We start from the raw sequence: 22,786 nt of genomic DNA on the forward strand, positions 1-22,786 counted from the left end.
GAGATGTCGCACTGTGATGCAGACAATTACGGGGCTCACTTTTCTCTTCTTTTCTCTTTAGGGATCACATAAGACACAGTTTATCTATGCGCGCTACTTTGAACGGTGCTTCAACCATAGTCGCTAATGTACTGTATCTGGCTCATACCATTAAGAAATACAACACAACTAAAGTCCATAACATCTACCAAACTCTTGCGCGAAAATTACTTCAGGTCTAAACGCAACATTTTCTTATTAGAACTTCCAAAGCTATCTGGCAATTTATTCTATTATATTACTCCCTCTCCAGAAGTGTGAAAAGCTCTGCCCTTTAGAACGAATTATGGTTACCAAATGCTATCAAACAATCTCCCTAGACTTCCTAACTAATACAATAGAGCAGGCTATTGTTTACCGCATTTATCATTGTCAAAGTTTAAACTGATATTGCGCTGCCCTCTCAAGAGTGTTTTCAGGAAGTTATTATGTGTTATATGTTTTTTCTTTTGTTCTTACTTATGAAGTACATATCTATTTTGTTCCCGCTTTTGTCTGAGTAATGTAATCGACTTTGCAAATATTTAGTCTTGGTTCGCTTTTTTTTTATCTATTGATTGCATAACTTTCCCACCTTATATAGTGGGATAATCCGGGTGAACAGTGTACATTGTTTCCATCTGTCAGCTGCCATCTAGATTTTGGATTGACATACCTCATAGTGACTGTATGAGTTAATTATACATGTGTATAATGTATTATGTTCCCCACCGTATTCCCCACCGTATGTAGCGCTAAGGGGGTGAGGTCTCCCCCGAGCCGCGTTTGTGTTGCTTTTTTTTCCTCGCTCACATCCATTAACCACTATGCCGCACATGTGTTAACAGAAAACAATAAATCAAATCAAATCTGATAAAATCATGATAATGACGGCAAATCTCGGCTTTGCCTAAAATAGATCCCGTTCCTGAGATGCGCAACGCTTGTACATTCAGCCTCAATCGGTTTATAAAGTTATTTCCAATAAATATTCACATTGCCACCATCTATAGGCATAACTTACTACAGAAAACCGTAAATGCGAAATTAAAATGAAAACCACAAAAATTCAACCACCAGCGTATGCACTGCTCTGTGAAGAAGAGAAGAAGAAGGTGTTTATTGAGAAGAAGGAGGAGAGGTCGGCCTTGAAAGCAGGTTTCTCTGCTCTGCGGTTTTTTAACAGTGGTGATTAGTGTGGCATAAATAAAGCTGCTGCGCGACGAAAGAAACTGAAGACGACTTGAGGACGATTAGCTAGATAACGCAATCCAGTTAAGAGCATGCACTTACCACGATTCCTACGGTAGTATAGAACAGCCTAGGCGGCAGATGAGCCTCTAGTTTTCAATGCGGAGCATTTTATTAGTCGCACGACGGCACGCGATGTCCACACTCCCACTGCGCATGCTCATGCCTTGCGTATCGCGCCTCATGCTTGCATTTCGTGCCAACTGCTTGCTTCTCTCCCCCCCCCCTCCTCTCTGGCCTCGCAAGGCCGACGCGGGCAGTGTCTCCTAATGAAAACCAAATGCTCGAGCTGCAAAACCATTCACTGGCCATCCCGTATATATAGGCACTGTATTGCACATCAGCGTCCCACCACTCGTTTGAGGCAACGCTTCTCCTGCTTTCAATATACAGGAATGAAAAAGACGAAATAACTATTGAGAATTCCCAAACCATACCCAATTACTCAATATTTATGCGATACCCCGCTCTCCTCTGCGACGCATTTACTCAAGTTCCCCCTTCGTGGCAGGATGCAGGCGGCATTTTCGTTTGGGTGGTATGAAACTCTATGAACACATTTTACAGGCAGCAAATATAATAGGAAAGTGGGTTTACAGAACAGTGCTATAGGCGGATCGACAATTTTTTTCAGTGCAATATATACTCATTACTCTGTAAAAATTTTAAATAAACAGATAATTTGAGTGACAAAACTTGTTCTCCTGACTCGGTTAAAAACACGGGATGTTCAGTTCATAAGAAACGTCGATTAGGAGACGAAATGCCAAAAAGTCCATTTTCAGATCTCTCTCTTCCATAGTAGGGTACGAAGTACTCTCTTAGGCCAGGCTAGAGTACAAGTTCTTATTTAGGGACAGCTTACTGCTCTCCCAGAGTTGAGTACTAAGTACTCAAAATCGTTAAACATTTTTGCTCACCCCCCCTCCCGTAGTAGAGAATCATGTACTCTAAATCGTTTAACACTTTTTTGTAAACATGTAGGGATGGCTGCTTGCTTTCCCCTGGTAGAGATTCAACTCTAAATTGTTCACCATTTTCAAACACAGTGCTCAGGTAGCATTTAGTCAGCATTGTACTCAAAGAGAGCTTATCGCTCCGCCATTGTGCTATAAATTGTGAAAGATATCTAGGAGTGAAGCTATTTAGGCCGTTGGTCGTTCCCTCCTTTGTAGCAGTAGCATAAGTAGTAGTAGTATGTAGTCACCGCTAGCTTTCGAGTTGCTCAACAGATGGCGTTTTGTGTTTATGCCCTCGGCACAGAGTTCCCTAAATATGCATTAGAGAGAACTCTGGCGCTAGTGTCTATGGGAACTGCAACGCACGGCGCTTCAGCGAGCATGGGAATGGTGGGTAGTGCACGGATTTGTCTAATAACCTTCGTACTTCTGGCTCTGTGTGTGTGTTCGCGTGGCTTAGAGCTGTCTTCTTATGAAACAAAAATCAGCCAATGTTCAGTGGTTGCGCTTTACCACCTTATTTTTTCATGCTTCCCATTTAAAATCGGGTCAGAAGGTTCAAAAGCGTTCGTTTTTTTTCTTCGAAACAAAACCAAAACACAACAATAAAAGAAGCCACAAGCACGATTTTCCGCCCGCAAGTACGAAGGCTAGGCAAATCCATGTACTACCCATCATTCCCATGGTCGCTGATACTTTAGTCGCTGAACCATCGCAGCGCCAGAGACCCTCTAGTTATTTTAGGAAACTCTATGGCCCTTCGGAATAATATAACTAGATGGCGTTAGTCGTTTTCAAAACATATCCACGCAATGAATGATGATTAGTGGGACGAAGCGTCCATCTGTTCATTCGTCGGCGCGTATGTCCGTTTGTCTGTCCATATGTGCTTGCATCCGTCCGTCCGTGCTTCCATCCGGCCTTCGCAGACTTGGGCGTTCGCGGGGAGCGAGCGCTGGCTTTGCAAACATTGCAGCCTGCTCGGCTTATCTGTATCAAGCGTGGTACATCATTCACGAAAACGGGATATGAAAGTGGCTGACGCGAACGCGAGACATCGTACTACGACAGGGTGCTCCTTCAAACTTAGCAGTTAAAAGTGGAGGAAAACGTGACCCTTCACACAGCTGTGTGCTTGTAGTGGCATTCGCATCTCAGTTTTCCTGAGTCAAGGGGTATTCCTTGGGTTAACACTGCATTTTACGCCTCCTGAAGCTGACCTTAGAGGCTATATAGAAAAAAAAGGGCTCGTTTGAGATCTACTCCTTCACGCGCCGCCACGATCCCACCTTGCTCGCAATAAATCTGCCTGCACTTTCAAGGAACTCATTAAATAAAAAAATTAACTAACTGTTAGGATAGTGGGTCATGCCAAACGGGATGAAACACATCAGGTCAAAGAAAACCATACCAAAACGAAAACCTTTCCCTCTACTGAATTTCAAACTTTGATTCATGCGCAACCACCTTCGATGCACGCGTGTTAATTCGTTTGTCTATGCAAACGCGTCCCAAAAAGTGAAACATTTCTTGAGTAACTCGAGTCTCAGTCTTTGTACAAGTGTTAACCGTTTCTTCGTTGGCGACAGCATGTCTGAGTGAATCAATTGAATGTCAATAATGATCGTGTGTGTTCAGAAAAGTGGTTAAAAAATTAAGAGTACCTAATACTCTACTATGGAAGAGCATTTGGCCGTCCCATGGGCCGCATACTTGATCGTAGCCGTTATCTTGCACTTAAGTAAACGTGTGCTACGTAATGTCATATCTGTTCGATGAAACGTTCGACTTTAACCAGAACTACCGATTTCCGACCAATTTTACTCCTCAGAACACTTATCCTGAATATTTTTGAAAGCCGGAAGTCGGTGTAGAAGCGGAAGTGGTTGAACGAGAAACAGTAACCTCACTCATCGCTTATCTGACTAAAGACATATATGTTTGCCGCACTCTGTGTTTGTGCAGTTCAATACTCCGGTCTTCGAATAGCATTCCTCTCCACCAGGAATGGTCACGGAAACCCAACAAGGAAAGCTAAAGTCATCCACGTACGCGCAATATATTCGCGCCAGAAATCGATTTCGATTCTACAGGGACAACGGGAACGCAACCTGAAACACATATGCTGGAACTGGATTTCATTGTACTCTTGTTCTCGTGTAGAGCCCTAAATCCACTATGTCTTCGTAGCACTGTGATCTCTCCTCAACCAGGATCAATACTCTTCTGACCTCCTTGCTTCAGCAGCCGTGTTTTTATAACAAGCTCGGGCTCGACATTCCTCGGCTAAAGCAGCTGGTGGAGCCTGTGTTACGATGGCATTCGGGTTTTCCGTAAATGTACTTGTTGTAGTTCAGTACTCTTGCATTTATTTTCAAACAGGCTGCACCGGCTGAGTGGCTCGTTATACGGGTTTTCTGTCTTCGTTTGAGAACGCCTTTGATCTAGTTCGCACCATCCGTAGAGGCCTTATAAATGTCTCCACGACAACCTATGTGTAAGTCTGAGTTCGTTGGCTTCGGGGTATCGATTACTTGTATATTTTCTGTTTTTTTTTAAAAGATGAAATCTTTTGATGACATGTCAAATGCGAAAGTGGACCATGTTGGTCGGTTCCTTGCAGTGATAGAAAAAGCGTCCGCAAAGCATCACAAAGCACCGCACATATTTCAGGCTTAGTGTAAAAACAAATGTGGTGCCACCCACTTACTATTGCTTTCTGATGATTAAAATGAGGGCATAATAACGTAAGACAAGCTAAATAAGGCCACATGACAAGGGCATGCTAATAACTATTGTCCTGTAGTTTTCTTTTCTTGTCTCCTTATAATGCGATACCTGTGTCGCTCCATTCACTTTATTCTGAACAAACCCAGCCGTTAGGTGTTGTCGCGTGGCTTTCCCAGCGATGAGCATGAACTAATTGTTGGGCCATTAATATAGGCAACTGAGTCTTCTAAGCGTGCCGGTAAGGAGATCAATTGCGATACACAAAGCACTCTACAGTTTACAACAATACTCACGCTCTGTAGGCTTTTGTTAAGGATAATCGCATGCAACCTTTCTACTGAAAACTCACAAGTAGTGGCTATCCAGTTGTGGGCTCGGAATCCTAGGAGCTATCAGCTCAAACAAGATAGCATTCACAGATCATAACCAGAATTTGGTGTATTTCGGGTGTATCACAAATGAAACAGCAGAACCTTAAATTTACGATATATTCATGATCGTAAAAAAAGACCAAAGTACCGCGAGACAACCCATAAAAGACCGCAGGACAAGCCCATAATAAGCAAGGATACCATGTCGTCTTCTTGTTTTACATTAATTCGCGCACACTTCAACCACCGTGCACACTTAACCGCACACTTAACCAACTCACCAACTCGCGCACAACTCGCGCACACTTAACCCAACTCGCGCACACTTAACCAACTCACCAAACCGTCCATTTGTCAAAGCACCATTCCACGCTGAATGCATGCTCTCATCCCGAAAGCGCGCATCGTCCTTAGAATAAATAGTCCCGTTTACACAACATGAAGCTCACAACCCCACAGGCACAAAAAAGGGGCATTCGCATCACTCCTTTTGTTCGGAAACCACACGAAAGCAGAGCCCACCTCATTGATTTCTCCGTTCCCGTAGTGTTATTGTTTCCGGTTTCAGAGGCCGTAAACAGCAGATGCTCACCCTCTCGAAGCACTTTCTGTTCTCTTCCAGCACTGACTCCGAAGTGCTTGGGTAAAGAGTTCGGAAGCACGTCCTCTTGGAGCCCCTACTTATGCATTCCATCAGCGTGCCAATCAATGGCGATGCTCTGGTTAGGACTGTGTTGTTCTGTATTGAATAAGCTTTCTGGATGCACACTTTATTACTTGCTTATTGTCAAGCAAAGATAAGGCCTATGCGAAGATCTTCCTTATAGAGTAAAAACAACTAACGCTGCTACATGCCAACGTCGAGAAACTGAATATATGAAGCACCTTCTTTTACGCTGTAAAATTTATGACGCTCCTCACAAGAAACTTTTGCGAAAGTTAGAGAGTTTGTATAAATAGCCCTCGTCAGCAGCAACAAATTGGGGCCCATGGCAAACAGAAAATCTTTCAAAATATTGCTGCGTGTGCACTAGCACGAATGTCGGAGGAATCAAAAGTATAAAAAAGGCCTTACAACAGGAATAAAACTTCATATTTCATACTTTTGTGAAAAAAGGTACGTTTGTGAAGGCTGCGAAGTATATGCGACCATGGCGCGGTAGATATCGTGCCGGGCATCGGGTATCACCAACCATGATGCGGTAGGTTCGTCTCCCGTTGACAAAACTTTTGTTTTGTCTTCTGTTGACGTGGTGTCAAGCAGATCAAAGCGTGTCCCGCGATTATCACCCACAAATGACGCACAAAACCTACTCACAGGTACAGATGAATGCGAATAAGTGTCTCAGTTGTTGCTTCGCTGTGTCTGAAAAGAGAAGAGGAGCAGCTGGTGCCGCACATTGGCATCAGCCTTCCTTTATATAGATTTATTAGAAAATCCCATTCTGATCATCTTTTTTAACCACATTGAATAAACACGTCATCTTACATGTTCAAGTTTCTATCTGTAGGTGCACACAGATAAGCAACCCTTCCCGTGGGTGTTCTCAAAAACCCCCTAAGAGTGTCACCCTTTTACAAATAACTTACACCTGCAAAGACGTAAGTATTTGGTATTGTATGTACACAATATTTGAAGTCACAGTGACTCCTCGGCAAGCCAGGCACATTCCGCATGTCGAAAATAGGGGAAACAGGAGAAAGATACTTCGTAACAAAAAAAAAGTATATATAGACCACCTCTGTGAAGGGAACCCCGATGGAATGCGGAGCAGCAGCGGTACGCATGGTGTTGACCCGGTTGAAACGGGTGTTGACGCGGGTGCTGGAAAAATCGTTTGAAGCGAAACTCGGTGTAGCGTTTACTCCGGTAAAGATTTTTTTTGAAATGCAAACATATGGGAGGCGGTTTGTGTTTCGTGTGAGTTTCATCCCAGATAGGCGAGCCTAAAGAGCAGGCACCTTTAGTCACGAGTCCGCAGCAGCCGTGCGTACGCAGCCTGCTAGCCATTTTCAATGAGAAGCCACTGCCGTACTACTGCTGCGGACACGTAACTAAATCTGTCTGGTGTTTCCACTTAACATGCAGTCGAGCGTTGCGGGGGGTGGAGAGGGTGAAGCAAGGGAGAATTGTGTTGCGAGTGGGCGGAGAAGCTGGCAGCTGCTGTTGGTGAGGGAGACAGTGGCGTCAACTTGCCGCTGCGACTTGACCTACTTCGCACCACTCCAACCCCTTGCAGTAAGGGGGTCTGCACGCACTCACGGGACAGCGTTACGCAGGCTAATCAAAGAGCTGCTCCGCATCTAAAAAGAAATAATCATACTGCACACTACTTCTGAGGTATACACAATTTGTGTTCATTATAAGACAGTGTAAACTGATAATTTGTAAGCAGTAGCCGATGAGCTTTCTTTAATGACGCTTTAGTGAATGCAAACAAGATTGGTTTGTTTTAGGTGAATAACACATTTCGAGCTTTTAATAAAGTTTAGCTGCAAGTTATGAAACCATCAAATGCTTCTTCTGCAAAACGTGTGACCCGAATAACAATTTAGAATCAAGGTTTATAACTGAAGCATTTTATTTGGCAATATTGCAACGTTCGTAGTATCGTATAAATATGAAAACTGCCATCATCCTAATTGTATATTTGCAGGAGGCGTCTGGGGGTAAAACATTGTCGTCCTCGTGAAACATTGAGGTAATCCGGAAAGATGTGCGACCTATGGCATTCAACAAGCTGTGTATAGAAAATTGCCGCATTTAGATACACTTCAAGTGACACAATAGCCCTTTTCACAGGTGTTGGTGGCAGGGGTTTTCAAGCTGTTTCCTAGTTCACAAAATTATGTTTTATGGACGAGGAAGTAATGAAGCCCCCGTCATAGCCTTCAGCAGCATTATATAGACACCTGTCATCTAGAAGCTATCGAAGCTCGTACTCGGTACTTTGTCTCAGTGATTGCCTTCAGAACACAGTGATTCTTTTCAACAGAAACTACAGCAATATCAGTACGGATGAATGCACCTATTTGGATGTATATAGATTCAGAGTTTTCGTATTGCTGCTTGCTTCACGATGTCATAGTCAGCTTGACAACGTAGCATTTGCTAGCAAAAGTTTTTTTGTTTGCGTATTAAAATGTCAATCAATTGTAATGTAGCAATTGCAAGCCAAAGGTATGGTGTAGCTCCTTTTCTCTAACAAAATTTCTGCTCACGCAATCTAATAACGATGTTTTACATGACAAAACCACAACATTATTACTTAGCCATTGCAGGCCTAATATACAAAAAAAACACACAGAAATGTTTCGTACATCACTCTATAAAGTTATTTTGAAGCAGCGTGGCCATTTGAGCGCAAATCTCAATTAGTTTGCTCATGAAAATTCTTTGAATTTTCTCTTTGAAAATTCGCCTCAGCGTCTGAATTTCAAAACTTTTTACAGAAAGAGGTTACAGCTGTTAATATACTTTTAAAGTGTTATGCGCAAAAAAGCACCGATAACATGTTAGAAATAAAACTGGTATCTCTAGCTGTGACATCCAAAACAAAGTACATCGACTGCATTTTCATGTTTCTTGCGTTTCCTCTAAAGCTTGGCCAGATGCAGTGCGTCTGTGCGTTCAATCTTCGGCGTTACACAAAGAATACAATGACGGATGCCACCACAAAGTGAGTATTGTGATCAATAAACCCAAGCTCACCTTAGCGTGGACTTTCTTGCAGACTACAGTTGAAGTCAAGCACCTTCGGTTGCGAAACTCATTAGGGGGGGGGGGGGCTGAACTCAGTTCACTTGGTGCACCTAAGATGGCGCTCTTAGTCACCACCACAAACACAGTACCGGTGAGTAGACACTCATATGCGACTGAGAAGCCGAAGTTCAAGAACACCGCGCTGTTAATTTTGACACCTGTGACGTTCCTCTTTCTCTCGCCGAAACCTGGAAAGATAAGAGAATGATAATAACATAAGTTGTTTAATGGTGCAAAGGGCACTCATTGGCCAAGAAGTGGCAAGAACATGATATTGCATAAGAACAAGGTTTGTGCTGAGTTGCTGCTTAGGGACCTACAATTCATCACGCTTAAGGCTGGTAAAAACATACACGTAATATAATATTGAGAGTGTCGTGAAATGCATGTATAGGCAATGTATGTCGATACACAGTAATAAAACTGTGGTGACCTGCGGTGCGAGCATGTATGCCTCGTCTAATTCCTTCAGTGCAAGGACCACGAAGAAGGTGTTGTCTCTAAGTTCAACTACCGCAGCAGCAGCCTCCAGAGGCCGTGGAATGAGATGCCTAGCTAAATAACAAGAAAGTTGTGCACCAAGGACAAGAAAATTGTCTGGTATATAAAATAACGCGGTCTTCAAGGGAAGTAAAAATATGTTATCGAAGGACTCGTTTTTTTGTTACGCGCCACCAAGTGAATCGGAGACAATCAATTCAAAGAAAGCATAGGGTACAATAATTTTTGTCGTTACCTGTAATACATTTGTATAGCGTTATGTAAATAAATAAAGTAGACCAAAGAACACGCTCTCTTTCGGTAAAACCCATACCAACAACATTCGATTTACACATCCGATGCCCTACCACTGGAAGTACGAGCTGGTCTATACTGTTTTCAAGCCACTTTACTTTTTCTCATTTGAAGTTTGTATTTTTCCATACATTGGAACATGCTTTTTGTGCTTTGCAGTTGAAAGCTGGAGTTATGGTATGCTAACAATTTTAAAAAAAATCGACAATAAAAACGAAGCGTAGGGTGCCAGCGACAAACGCAGGCAACATTGACACTCTCACTTGCAGGAAAGAACATCACCAGCAACGTCAAAACTGACCGGGCTAATGTAATTTCCAGGCAAATCTACACTACCCTTAACAAATTACGAGAGAACATATGTTCTCTAAACCAAGCAAAATAGCAAAATTGGTGCAATATTTCAACTGAACCACAAATTGAGCCCTAAATCGCAAAGTTCTGTCGCCGTTTGCCTCCCATCGTCTCGACGCAGCGAATAAAAAAGTGAGCCAGCTTCCAACATGGTACCTTCCGATGTCAGCAAAATCTTTTCCGCTGAGTACTTACCGCAGCGAAGCTGAACCCTATCCATCGAACCAACGAAAGCATAAAAAGCAAATAACAGACAGAAACATAACGTCCTCCTTTGCTTTCTTCGTTCCTGGGGCTGCAAAGGGCCTGCAAGATCGGTTCATTCTCCACACCTTACTGCTTCTTTTTTTTTCACCTCTCCTCGTCTCGTTTATTTTTGTTCTTTTTCGTTCATTTACCAGGCCAGCGCAGTGATGTTGAAGGTCACGGTTCATTTACAGGGCAGCCAAAATAATTAAATAATAAAGCGCCAGTGGCCTTGGGCGGTCGCTTCGACTGCAGTAATATTTACTGCGACAGTAGCTGGCTCACAAAAAGGACACCTGTGTTGTTTTAAAACAAACACTTTTTTACGGCCAACACTATGATGCCTTAGTATATCGCACTAAAAACACGCATGCTTATTTACACTAGTTTACTGTATAACCAGTGATATACACGAACGCAAAACCCTGGTGTGGAGGCATTGCAAAATATTTTCAAGCATAATGAGCAACGAGGAAAGCTTAAAGGGTGATTGTCATGCATGCACACACAAGTGCATTGTTTCATGTGCGTGCATAAGTCTCGACTTCGCCCGTTGTCGTCATGGTGGCCTTACACTTTGTAGTAGGCTAAACCTAGACGTTCAGTAAACTATTATTACACTTTTTCACTACTGCGTATGGTATACATTTGTCCGGAGAGCCTCGGTAGACTCTGGCAGTACACTACAAATACGGACATCATCATGAGAGGCACGACTTGCCGGTCTGTGGCTGGGAAGCTGGTAGTCTCAGGTCAGCCTGGCAAACCACTGTGACCAGCGGGGCCACAGAACACGGGCACAGCCCATTGATATTCACATACTTATTTTTATACGGTTTGATAATAAGTCACTTATACAAGTTATTTATGCTGTTTTCTTATACAGTTTATTGTGTCAGTTTGTTATCAAGGCAAAAGCCTCCCATGCTTCATAAAATGCAATAGCTGACTGTCGGCATCGGCGGTCAATTCCATCATTCGGTGATACAGCAAGTGAAAAACAGTCCACTCACAAAGAAAAAAATACGAATGCACCGGAACTGTAAATAAAAAACAGCAAAAATGTAAACGAAAAAATCTCGCGCAGTCTTCCATTGAACTCAGTCAATGAAGTCGGTCGAAGAAAGTGCCGCAAACACAATGTCGTTGCATCTGAGATTTACCTCCACCTACTCCCGTAGCACTGTTGTCATGACAACCGAAGGTGAGGGCCAAGAGAGAAACGAACAGAAAGAAATGAAAAAAATGAGACATCACTTTCGCTCCTCCCGTTTCTTTTCGAAGTCACTTAGACTCCACTGGAAGATGTTGTTTCTCAAGCACAGACAAAATGTGCAGTCCCTGTATTCGTTCGACGCTTCTGGCGCGCCGCGATAAACAAAGCTGTTGACCTAGCCTGTGCAGTCACGCAGGTTTGTAGCTAGAAACGCACAACTGGAGAATCTGAAGTTGGCACATAGAGGCATATATGCGTCGCAGCCTATACGCACTGATATTTTTACACCTGTAAAAAATGAAACAAGAAAGTTTCAGTTCACTTCCTTATTGTCAAACCAGTAGCACCCTTTTCTTAGGACATCAGGTGTTCGTAAATAAGATGGGTTGAGAGCCCATGTCAAGGCACTGCGTACATTACCGTGCCCTGGCTGTGAATGGGTGTTGTATTGTGACCACACTTTCATGTTCCCATATATAAGTCAGACTTGTCGTTCATGAAACAAATTTACACCCTGTATGATTCAAATATTTTTTGCTTGAATATGCCACCTGTTGGCACATCCGAATGAGCTGGTGATAGCAGTAGCTGCAAAATGTTCGAGAAAGTGTAATTCTTTCCGGTTTTTATGTAACACTTCATCGCGCCCCCAAGCTTGCCCAAAATAACGACGCTTTCTTAAGGAGTGTGCTTAGAAAAATATTTCAAGAACAACGATAACTACACGGAGTGACAGCTACACTTCACGAGAGAGCTTTTGTATGATAGTTAAACGGGAACTAAAAGCGCCACATAATGCTCAACCACTCTAACTTTGTAGGCAAGGAGTCACCGACTGTAATAGATGTTAAATATGTGTGTTTCCTGAAGAAAAACCGACACACTGTCAATCCTGTCAACCTCCAGACAAACAAGTCACATTCTCGAGTTTTGCGCATTTCTGTGCGCTGGTCTCTTATTTATTATGGAATATGTGATTCTGAGTTAGCAGATTTCCCGTTACATTGACAGAAGCGTGCCAAGAATTTAAAAAAATTCAATATTTTCTATGTTCTGAGTGTAAACATCTTCAGAAAATGCACCAAGCACTGCCTTTTTCAAATCAATTATTGCGAAATCTAGTGAATGAAGCGATGTGGTAAGGCTCCAGAGAATTGTACATGATGTCAGCGTCATTCGGCAGTGATGTATTGAGGCAGCGGCACCGAAAGACATTTTAACGAGTAAAGTGAAGCAAGAAGAAAGTTAGCAGACATGAAAGGTATGAGAAATTCTCAACTGTATCCTCAATGGAAATCTACATTTAATCATTATTCGTATATAACGACACAGTTCCAGCTGGTCAGTCGGTAAAATCAGGTCCGGTTGCATCCGGTCGAGTAGGGTTAGTTGGTAGGCAGAAAGTGTTTATGTTCAAAAGAAAAGTTTGTTGTGCGCATGGCGTTCTATAAAGTTGTTCACAAAGGGATGGGGGGTGAAGAGGCAATATATAGTTCGCTCAAGGAGCACAATTCTCTGCATGTTACGCGACTATTCTCCATTACGTTCGATGCAAGTCAGAGAAAGAGGCCTACAGCCAAGTGGCAGAGTAACGCAATGAAAGTGACGTTTTACAAACGCTTTTTATACATTGAAAATATAGAAACAAGATTGGGCTACTACACTGCGTCGAAGAGAAGAAGTGTAGTCTTCACTGACTAGTGGACAGGTGTAAGCTGCAATAAGTGCGCCTTCAAAATCCATCTTGCTGAGATAATCATATACTTGGTAAACCTGGTGGTGGTACGCAAAACAAACAAAGTGAGTTTCAAATAATGGCTTCTAGAAAAGGCGCCACTCCAATAAAAGCAGCATAAAGTTCTTTAGGAAAACTAATCATGTACGCACATCATGATACTAATTCTAATACGTTAAGTCTATGATTAGGCAGCGAAACTTTAGGACTATAGGGCGCCAGCTGTAGTACGTTCCCGAACTAATGTCGGTTTTTTGTTTTTTTAAGCTCACCACGGACTCTTTCGAAGAGCAGTTAAAAAAGACACATTTTACTTAAGTCCCCATACTTAAGTCTCCAACTCCCTATGGTTGTTACTCCGGCGCTTACATTAGCTGGTTTTGGTTAGTTCCTGTAAAACATTCTCCTGCACTGAAGCCCAAAACGGTTAATAAAAAAGCGTCTGATCTGGCTTTAGAGGCCAGATAAAACGCATAAGGTGACCACCGGCCGCAGTGATGTCCGGTGGCGTAAGCGTCGACACCCGTCATGCAAATGAAACATCACGTGATCCCGCTTAGATGACGTCACAGATCCCCAACATTTGCGGAGGTATTATGATGTTATCACGATGCAAGTGCTTCTGCGGGAGACAGAAAGTTGAGGGGCCTGACGAGATAAAGGAGTTTGCGGGTATAACCTGGCAGCACGGAGTGCAGGGCCACGTCGATTGGTGCAACATGGCAGAGGCTTTCGCCCTGCAGTAGGCGTAGTCAGGCCGATGGTGATGACGATGGTGATGATGATAGAGAGGCAGTGCACAACCGGGTGAGGTCTCCAAATCTTCCGACGCATACGATCCTCGTGGCAGTAATAGAGTTACGTTTGGCACAGAAATATTTCACAGGAAGGGGGAGAAGACTTCTAATGAATGCGCTGACTGGGAAAATAACGATGGTTTCGGTCCTCCAGTCTTCTTAGGTGAATGCATAAGAGACCCATACAATTCTTTTTCCTTCGCGTATAGCTTGCTTAAGACCTCTCTCTATCTCTCGCAACCTCTATTCGGTCTTCGATGCACGCAGTCTATTTTTTAACCTAACAAAACGTCGAAAATGGCAGAAGACATAAAGAAAAAGAAAGCCGAAAAATGTCGCACAGGGACATTGGAACATTCACATCGGGATCTGATTGCCACGGTCTTAATTCACTTCTAGTTTGATTTACAGGGCCCGAATTCACAAAAACCTCTAGCACTAAAACCCTGCGTAAGATAGTGTCTAATTCAATCGCGATGCGCAATGAATCATTACCGAAGTTGGCGAACCAGCTGGGAAACACAGTTACCAAATGGAAGTTTCGTAAATTCAGCCCGCGTTTTTCAATCCGAAGTTGAGCGCTTCAACTTCAAAGACAGCAAGCTGTGCAACGCTGCTTGTTTTTGTTTTTGTTTTTTTTATAAGCTCAACTGCGTGGTTGAGTTGCTTGCTTGTGGTGTGAGCGGGCAACGTATCCAGCGTGTATAGTCAGCGTCAGCAAAAGTACATCTCAGAGAACTTGAGTCAGCCATATTAAGATCCTTTCAAGCACACTGTTGTTGGAGAACAGCTGTCGCGTGCTTTCACACGCACCTCACAACTACATTGACACAAAAAAAACAAGACATGCCGTTCTGCGAGCGGGACGCTGAAATCAATGTTGTTTCATGTACAAAGCAACGAGGCGACGAAGGATCCTCACCCGCCCGCGTGCCGCGAAGTGAAACTCAGACAACGGTGCTAAGCACGGCAGAGGGGGTAATCAGCCGTGGTAACAACAACACAGGCAGTAAATTACGTCACCGCGTCAGCAAGCAATCGCAGGATTGCTGGCGGTCGAACAGCGAAACAGAGTTCAGGAAATCGTCCAAACCTAATACAAATCGTCGGGGCATTTGCCCCGGAAGAAAAGCGAGCAAAGGAAGTAAGTGAACCAGTGAAGAAGGAGCACAAAAAAAAAAGGTGTTGCGAGTGTCATGGTTGCTTGCTCGGATGAGTGGTGCGCCCTTGTAGCGGCTCGGTCGAGTTGTTTTTGCAGCTGATACTAGCGAAACAATCGTTGAGACAGCTTTTCTCACTTACGCTCCGAATCGCAGTCGGCTTGTCTCTCTTTCTTTATTACTTCCCATTGTGCCTTTTATATGCGAAGTGTAAGGTGAATTTGTTACCATGGAGACGCCATAACGCCTGATAACAAAATGCTTCACATACGATTTTGTATGAGTTTGTGTGCTTGGGATAATCAAACTAGAAGTATACCAGCAAGCGGTGCCTTGCACGTCGTTGAAACAAAAAGGTACTCAGCACAGAGAGGTGTAAATTATGTGAAGGGAGCCTCGGGTGCAACTTCACCTTACATTCTGTGGGCCTGTGAAAAGGTGGTCCAACAGTGTCACTCTAAATCTAATTGTGAGAAGTGGTAAAACGTGCTCTTTGGTACAGATATGCATGAACATCTCTGGGTCATTCAACGGACCGAACCATCCTGGCTGACGCCTAGGTCTGGCACCCTCACCACCGCAGCCGCCGAATCTTTATGTTGAATTTGTAGCCTCTTCCGAATAAATTAGAATGACTTGACACGTCATGAAGTTTATTTAGGTCCTGAGTAACCGAGATCTAGAAATGAAGGGAAAACTGTGTGGATGTAAAGAAGTGGGGTGATGGTGAACGGCACCCACAGAAGCTCGTCTATCTCGTTTTAAGCAGTTGCTCCAACATTCGGATCCTCCACCCGACTGACGCTGCCGGTGACCGTCGCTTGATGCCGCTAGCCACTGCCGTGAACGCTGTCGGACGGCTGAACAGCCGGTCCCACAGTGAACATGCGAGAAATACTGAACGTGATCCCGTGCTAACCAAAGCGGACGCGCTCTGGCTTACGGAATCGTGGAACGCCGCAAGACTGACAATCAACGGCTACGAATTGAGCGTGTGCACTCATAAAGCGTTTCGTTGCCTTCACCGCCTTTTCGATAGAGAGAAGGGAAGAGTAGGAGGAGAGAGAGAGGGGGTGAGGGCATGCGCGTTCGCAGGGGGGGAGCGGACGCTGGATGGAAGGAGTGACACGTCCCCGAGAAAAAAGCTGCTTCGCATCTAAAACTGAAGTCCTCTTACCCCACCATAGACAATTTATTTAGGTTCTTCGGTGCGTGAACCAGCGTTTATAGCGAACGCCAAGCTCCAACTTCGAGGGAGATAGGCATAGTCGCCTCTAAAAAAATGTGCATGTATAGAGGAAATGCCAGCGTTAGCTGAGATGTCAGAATTTGGTTAGGAGCTTCTGCAAAGTGCGCAACACTTAAGTGAGTGTGATGTTTTTTTTTTAAATGAGAACAGCGCAAATTCAAGTAATGGGGACAAAAACATTTGCACATGACACAGGCCCTGATGTGCGGAAATATTCTTTCCGGATGTCCCTTGAATTTGCGCTGTTGTTCTCACATCGTGTGTAACCAACAAGCTCACCAGTGCCTCTTACAAAGCAAACGTTTTAAAACGTGTCTGTGCATTTTCTTACAAGCATGTCAAAGTTTACTGACAATTCAACAAATATTTATTTATTTATTTATTTATTTATTTATTTATTTATTTATTTATTTATTCCTTGTTACTGAAGCCACCTTTCCGACAATATAAGCAAGGTTCTATAGATTCAATAAATCCCATAACGTAACGGCGCAAATAATATATTGATATACTCACGTAGTGGTTACCAAACATCATATATACAGATATGTATGAACAGAATATAATGCATGCAAACAAAACCACAGACTACAAGAACCGCAGATCAAGTGCTTGTTTTTGTTTTCCTTCTTATAGCCAATTTATTCGGATCGTTTGCAGTTTGCCAGTGTTTCGCACGCAAACTAATCTTCATGTACACAACATGAGTGCATCAGCCTCAAAATGCACCGACTTTCAGCCTCTTTGTTAAGCACGACCTGTACGAAGAATGTCTGCAGACGCGTCTGACGTGCAAACGTTCAAGTGGCCAGCACGCCAGGGAAATAACTTTCGGCTCATGGGTTGTTCATCTTTCCTTTAACGCATTTTTTATGTCGTCCCCGCAAGCTCAACGCTCCCACAGAATCGATTTACGCGCAACGCCCCACTACTTATTCCATTTTACTATCTCCGTCATTCTCTCTTTCTCCACCAGCAGGCGTCGTTAGGGCTCGTCACTTCTCCCATCGTAGACGACATCGCGCGCCTGCACACCCCTTGCCGCCCGCCGACCTCATTAACGCTCCTCTCGGGCTGACAGGCCAACCTTTTCAGAAGTGGGACGTGTCGCTTTTTTCGTTTTTTTTTTTTTTTGCCGTTTCACGAGGCATGCAGTTTATCTGTGGCGGGGCTATTCCAGCAACTCTCGGCAATGGAACGCCCAGGGAGAAAAAGAGTCTGCAGCCGCCTCTTCTCGATCTGTGGTGCAGTGACGTCAACATGTAGCTTTTGGTCATGTTTGTCTTAAATGCGATAGCTCCGAGGAGGAATGAACTCACCCTTTCTAGGAGTTACAGAGACATTAATGTTTAAAAACATTCTGATGTAAAGGACAAAAGTTTCCAGTGTGGCCGGCAGTTCGATACTACTCAGTCATACGCTAAAATGAAGCTGTAAATTCGTATTGACTGACAAGCTCTACAATGAAAATTTTCTGCCAAGAAAATCAGCACCGTATGGTTATCAGCAGATAAGAAAACGAAAGTCCAAATTTAAACTTTGAAGTTTCCCCTCTAAGCCTCTGATGGCAACATCAAATTTCCTTTTTTTTCTTTTGTTCGGCCAGGTTTGCTCAATGAGATTTCCTGAAACCTAATGCGTAAGGTCTCTGGGTCCCGCCCAAATACAATGTATAGCTGACTTTCAAGATTCAAAACTACGAGTACCTTCATAGATGTCAAAGATCTTTGGCCTCATGGTAACTGATTCGGAAGCTACAACGTAGCTTTGCCACTCGCGTTTTTTTTTGCGAGTTTTCCTAATTACCGAGCACGTTCTCGCAGCAAGCATGAGGTTCTTGTCATTGTGAACTAGTAATTTATTAATAAGAGAAAAGCGGTTTTTTTTTTTCATGACCATCCTCCTATTTTTCTTTCCTCTGTATCTACCCTCCTCTTGAAAGGGTAGGAAGTAAAATAGGAGAAAAAGAACGGCAGGGAGGTTAACTAGCCTATAGCAGCCTGTTTGCTACCCTACGCATGGAAGGGGGATGGGGAGATGAAACATAGAAAGCAAAGAGGGAAGAGAGATCAACACAGCACATTCGGCAGCACATGCGCACTCTGAGTCATAGTCCAGTCTTGTCTTTCACGGTGTGTGACATTGCTGTTGCAGCCGCTTGTTCAAGTCCGTGTCACGTATGAATTTCAACAGAGATTTTGTCGCCTTCTGTTGCAATGTCTTCTCTCGGGCACTTGACAGAATAGTGTCCACAGACATTTGGCAGTTGTCGATGCGCGCAAGAACGGACGCCAGTGACTGTCTCTGGATGTCATACAACGGACAGTCGCACAGGATGTTGTGTAGCGTCTCTTCGCAATGACAGGCATCGCAGAGAGCTTTGTCGGTCATTCCTGTGACAAAGAAACAAGATTTTGTAAATGAATAAGATTTTCTAAAAAAGGGTGGCTTCTCTTCGGTCGAGCCCAGTGGACATGTGGAGAGCCACCAAAAAGGACAGGTAGTGTTGACGATTCGTCTCGTTGCTTGGTGGGCACCATAGTGAAAACATGATTTCACGCGCAAGTTGTCGAAGATTACTGGCTGCATCGGTCCGCGAAAGGGGTATGGCGTCTTCTCGTGTTCCTTCATGAGCTGCCCGCACGGCAGTATCGGCACGTTCGTTCCCTATGACGCTGCAGTGACTTGGCAGCCACTGAAACGTCACATGATCCCTTTTCTCGTGTGAAGTGTGGAGAAGGCATCGAATTTCGAAAACAAGCTGTCCGTACGACCCGCGACGCAGTGCTGAGAGCACAGATTCTAGGGCAGCCCTTGAGTCGCTCAAAATCGACCATTGTGGCGGTGGTTCCCGATTGACCACACAAAGTGCAGCGCGCAAAGCAACTAGTTCCGCTGCTGTAGATGCCGTTGAGTGGTCAATCGTAAAGCTGATGGTAACACCTCTTGCTGCGACAACTATTGCACCTGACGAACACTGGCGGTTCGTGGAGCCATCGGTATATATATGTGCACTGTCTGAATATTTCTCGTGCAAAATGGAGGCGGAAATGTTGTAGGCCCGTGTGCTCAGATTTGGGTGCACGTTAAAGAACCCCAGGTGGTCTAAATTTCCGGAGCCCTCCACTACGGCGTCTCTCATAATCATATAGTGGTTTTGGGACGTTAAACCCCACATATCAATCAATCATTTCTCGTGCAAAAGAAAAGGAGACAGTTGTTTCAGCACGGGCGATGAAAGCTCACATTTCCTCCGGATCCCTGGTACGCTAAGATGCACTGTGGGTCGAATAAGACACCAAGGGGGTATCGATGGTTTAGAGGCAGGAGTGAAGCCCGAAGGAAGTTTCTCGTTGTACTTCACAATCATTTTAGCGAATGATGCTTGGTGCATTCTGAGGGCAATAGTGTAAGGTGATGACAGGGAGCACGTGCGAAGTATCTAATGTGCGTTCTCAGGATTTCTACAACAATGTGAGTTTGTATCGGATATTCAGCAGCAATTGCAATTGTTGCCTCTGTTGACGTACATCTGGGCAGACCAAGGCGCACTCTCAGTGCTTGGGCTTGTACTGCCTGTAGAACATGAACATTGGTCTCGGTCTTGCAGATATTGCTAAGCACGGGCAAGCTATATCTCAGGAAACCGAGAAACAGGGCTGTGTAGAGTTCCTGCATTGCGTCTACTGACATCCCTCACGTCTTTCCTGCCAGTAACTTTAACAATTGAGAAATAGCGGTTAGGCGCTTCTTCGTATAGGCCACATGCGGACTCCAACAGAGGTCCCTATCAATAATGATGCCCAGAAACCGGTGGGCATGGAGCAGAACCGGTGGTTCTGGAGTAAGAAATCGGTCGCCTTTAGATTGAGATGACATAAGGGGTCATTGCTTTTCGAGTGAAGGCCACCAGCGCGCATTTTTCTGGTGATATGCTGAGACCTTGTTTTAACAAGTAGTTGGCGATCATAGTTGCTGCTCTTTGAAGCCGGGAACGTATCTGAGGACGTGTGACTGCCGAAGTCCAGACACAGATGTCGTCTGCGTATATTGAGATTTTAACGGTACTTGGCAAGTGTTCAGCAAGGCCAATTAGTGCAAGATTGAATAGCGCCGGGCTAAAAACTCCACCTTGATGAACACCCCTGGAAGTATAGCGTGGCGTAGTTGGGCCATCTTCTGTTAACACAAAGAATGATCTTGCAGCCAGGTAACTCGAAATACACCGAAAGACTCGACCACCAAGGCCAACCACCGCAAGAGCACCCAAAATGGCTTCATGTAGTACATTATCATACGCGCCTTTCACATCTAGAAACAAAGCTGTAGATAGTCGCTTACGGGATCTTCGCTTACGGGGATTCGTCAATACATTTGCTAAAAAAAGCTACGTGCCCACTGACATACTGTGAGGAAAAAATGAAAAACAACTCCTAAAAAGCACGAACATTAAGTATGAAGATATGGGAGTAAAAAATTTCTGGATCAACTTAGTCAAAATAGTAAGTCGGCTGATCAAGATAAGTCGGACGTACAAATAGCCAGCTGGTTCCCTTCACTCACTTTTAGATTTTTAAAACATTCTGAAACTTCAGAACCTCGCTTCTAAAACACTTCCTGGTAAGCAGTCAAAACATGGTTACCACAACCAAAGAAAGAACAGAGGAAAGCGATAAGTTGCATAAGATCTGATCAGCACTCTTGCAAAGTTTAAAGGTGACAAAGTTTTATATCCGTACATTTCCACCCTTCAGGCGCAATTTCAATCTCTGCTGGGAATGCAGAGGGGCTTTCGCTTTCCGCCTTAATTAACGTCTACTTCGCAGCACCCTTGCATCTGATAGGATAACGGAAGTTTTCCATTATCTCCATTTCCTACTTGCACCTTTGCTCAGGAGCCGGAAACAATATCCCCAGCTAAGTAGTTCCTCGCCTTCATTCACGCAGCATACGATTTTGCGGAGACGGAGACACCACGCTCACTAAATTGCGCGCTTCGTTTTCGTTGAATGAGAGCCGCTAAACGCCACGGTTCTTCTATTATTCATGCGTTTCCGTTAATAATAACGACATCCCCCCTTAACGTTTTCAGCCTCCATGACCGTCATATGCTTGGCTGGAAAACAAAACACATGAAGATTGGTTGTTTTACATAGCGATGGAAAAGCCATTAGCAAAAGTTATCGCTCGGCCCTTTATGTTTCACAATGTGTCAAAAAAGATTTCAGTCTGCGTTAGAGCCCAATTAGCTCTTGCAGACCCAATTCTGTTCGTATGAGCAACTGGCTTTTGTAGGTTGAGATCAGCATGATCATGGTACTCAACAAAAAATAGTCTCGATAAATAGTTTCGATACTTTCGATAAAAATCAACCAGAGATAGCAATAGTCTATTACTATTCGTTCAGTTGCATTGGCAATATTTATTAATTTATTACATTGATATACTTTGATGGCGCAGAGCAATACCCAATAGCTAAAATTAAAATTTCTTATTGACACTAAACAGATTCCCTATTTAGTGGGCGAAAACAGTTGCCCCAAAAATGGCACGAAAAGTGCGAGGACTTAAATTTCTTTCACACGGGACCTGACTCTCTGAGGTTCGCCAGGTTAGCAGCAAAACTTGAGCAGTTGCCTAATGCGAGTTGCACCAGAAGAAAGACTTTGGACTTTTTCACCGTACTCTCTTCATTCTAGAAACGATGACATATAGTATCCATAATACCACGCTATCACCGTGGGCCGCTGGTTGGTTTGAGCATAAAGAGCAGCGTAGTTACCGGGGTGGCCTCGAGGTTGTGCAGCGTGCCCACCGATGATCACACTGAAAGCAAGCCACCCGTTCGAAGTAGAAAATGGAAATGTAGGACTTAAGGTCATGAGGCTCCCAGAGGGACGCATCGGTTTACCCACTTTCCGTTCGTTCTCCTGTGTAGCCTTCAGAGCACTCGCTGGTACAACAGGAGAGAAAGAACACTTATTAAAATGTGCGGTAAATTTCTGTATATCCGCTCTCACTTGGTTGGTACCAAAAGGCTTCCGACAGCACATTCGTGAGTCAATGTCCCACGTTTTCCTAGAGTACAATGAATGTTTGCCAACTCTGTCAAAACTAAGAAATGTTTTTACACCAACTTATA

The 22,786-nt window shown here is 43.9% G+C and overlaps 1 long non-coding RNA gene across 2 annotated transcripts in view; it reads right to left on the reverse strand.

Moving 5' to 3' along the window:
- Positions 1 to 9,047: 9,047 nt before the first annotated feature.
- LOC142768891 (uncharacterized) overlaps positions 9,048 to 22,786 on the reverse strand; it is a 139,617-nt gene continuing 125,878 nt past the window's right edge. For both annotated transcript variants that reach the window (XR_012885521.1, XR_012885520.1), the window contains exon 3: positions 9,048 to 9,280. This is a non-coding gene — a long non-coding RNA (uncharacterized LOC142768891). The remainder of the gene's footprint in view (positions 9,281 to 22,786) is intronic.

Source organism: Rhipicephalus microplus, chromosome 8 (assembly GCF_043290135.1).
Source record: "Rhipicephalus microplus isolate Deutch F79 chromosome 8, USDA_Rmic, whole genome shotgun sequence".
NCBI classification, from domain to species: domain Eukaryota; kingdom Metazoa; phylum Arthropoda; class Arachnida; order Ixodida; family Ixodidae; genus Rhipicephalus; species Rhipicephalus microplus.